At 42.2% G+C, this 2,051-nt stretch overlaps 1 protein-coding gene across 1 annotated transcript in view; it reads left to right on the plus strand.

Annotated features, from left to right (window-relative positions):
• The window catches only part of LOC105310069 (adhesion G protein-coupled receptor E2-like), a gene marked incomplete at its 5' end in the record, with an annotated part of 13,646 nt that overhangs the window by 672 nt on the left and 10,923 nt on the right, over positions 1-2,051 (plus strand). The gene's annotated exons all lie outside the window — the stretch shown is intronic.

Consider the following 2,051-nt stretch of genomic DNA (forward strand, 5'->3'; position numbering starts at 1 on the left):
CCTTCTGTCCTGCATAGTCTCTCTTGAGAAATCAACTGCCAGTCATATGGGTGTTCTTCATATATAATTATTTGCTTTTCTCTTGCTACTTTTAAACTTTTTTCTTTGTATTTAGCCTTTGGCATTTTAATTATGATGTGTCTTGGTGTGGGCCTCTTTGGATCCCTGATTTCTGGAATCCTCTGAGCTTTCTGGGGTTTTATGTCCATTTCCTTCACCAGGTTAGGGAAGTATTCCATCATTATTTCTTCAAACAGCTGTTCAACATCTTGATTTTCTTCACATACACCAATCAGACAAATATTTGGAGCCTTACTAGTGTCCCACATCCTCCTTCAGTCATCTTTATAGTCATTGGCCTCTTTTTCCTTGCCATTCTGTATGAGTGTCCTGATTGGTTTTCCTGTCTTCTAGCTAGGGCATGTGATCTTCTTCTTTATTCACTTTGTTTATTCCTTTGTTTATTCTGTTTAATATACTTCTCTCAGATAATGTGTTTTCCATTTCAGACTGATTCCCTCTTATAATCTCCATCTCCATTTTTATCTCTTTTTTGGAGTTCTCTACCTTTCCCAAAAGTTCATTGAGCATCTTTATAACCAATGTTTTGAACTCTGCATCTGTTAAATTACTTGAATCCATTATATCTGGATCTCTGTTCTGTTCTATCATGTGGTTTCTGCTTCTTTGTCTTCCCATTTTGGCTGCCTTTCTTTGTCTGTTTCTATGTACTAAGCAAAACTTCTAAGTCTCCCAGTCTTATTTGTGTGGATTTGTGACATAGGTGCCCAATGGCACATTCCTGAGAGGGGTTCAGCTACAGGCAAATTTAGCCCAAGCCTCTACCCTGCCAGGGCCACTTGTCAAGATTCAGCAAACGATCCCCAGATGCTGAGCTTATAGTTGCCTCAAAAGGCCACACCAGAAACCAAGGCCAACTGCCTCCAGTGTGAGTCTAGGCACTGCTCAGCAAGGCACATCTGACTCGCTGAGGATACACCTGGATGTTGCTTGGGTCGAGCCCAGGTTGGGGGAGGTGGGGTTTCAAGGAATCCTCTGGGCAGAGCAACCTCTGTAATCCAGTGTGTTCGTGCACTGTGAGGGGGGAGGGCTCAACAGGGAACAATGGATACTTCTGGCACTTCTATATCAGTGAGCTTCGCCTTTGGCCCTCAGTCCAACTACTCAGTGCACCCCCGTAAGTCCCTGGTCCCCCTGGGACAGCCGACCCAGTGCTAGGCTCAGAGTGAGCAGGTCCATTGCTGCGAAAATTCGCTCGCAGACACGGCCCCTTTAAGAGGTTTGTGCCTCTGCCACTGCCGCAGCCTCAGCCTCTATCTCACTCAGCCTCTTGCGACCGCGGTGCCCCACGTCCTCACTCCATCTTACCTTCTGCCGTTGCAGAGTGCTTTCTTGGACTTCTACCTAGTTGTATGGCTTGTTTATCTAGATCCCAGGCAATATTTCCTTGCTGCTGCTCATTGTTTCTGTCACAACCTTGATTTGGTCATCAGAGGGATGAACAGAGCCTCTATCATCTGCGTCATTTTGAAGCACTCCCCTGAATACAGGATGTCTTTGGATATGCTGAGTTTTTACTTTCTGTCAATAATTTTTGTAGTTTTCTATGTACAAGTCTTGAGCTTCTTTAGATAAAATTATTCCTAATATTTTGTTGAGTTGTTTTACATCCCTGTTCATAAGAGATAGTGGTCTACAGTTTTGTTTTCTTGTATGTCTTTATCTGACTTTGTTTTCAGGGTAATGGTGGATTCATAGACTTATTTAGGTAGGTTCCTTCTTCTTCTACTTTATGGAGGGGTTTGTAAAGGAACAGTATTAATTCTTTCATAAATGGCTAGTAGAATTCAATATGAAGCCCTCTGCTTTGCACTTTTTATTTGAGGAAGTTTTTGATTGCTGGATCAACCTATTATAGGTCCGTTCCAATTTTCAATTTCTTCCTAATTTAGTTTTGGTAGTTTGTGCGTCTCTAGGAAGTTCTCCAATTCATCTGTTATCTAATTTGTTGTTGAATAATTTCATATGAT

The sequence above is a fragment of the Pteropus vampyrus genome, unplaced genomic scaffold (genome assembly GCF_000151845.1).
Source record: "Pteropus vampyrus isolate Shadow unplaced genomic scaffold, Pvam_2.0 Scaffold1036, whole genome shotgun sequence".
Classification (NCBI taxonomy): domain Eukaryota; kingdom Metazoa; phylum Chordata; class Mammalia; order Chiroptera; family Pteropodidae; genus Pteropus; species Pteropus vampyrus.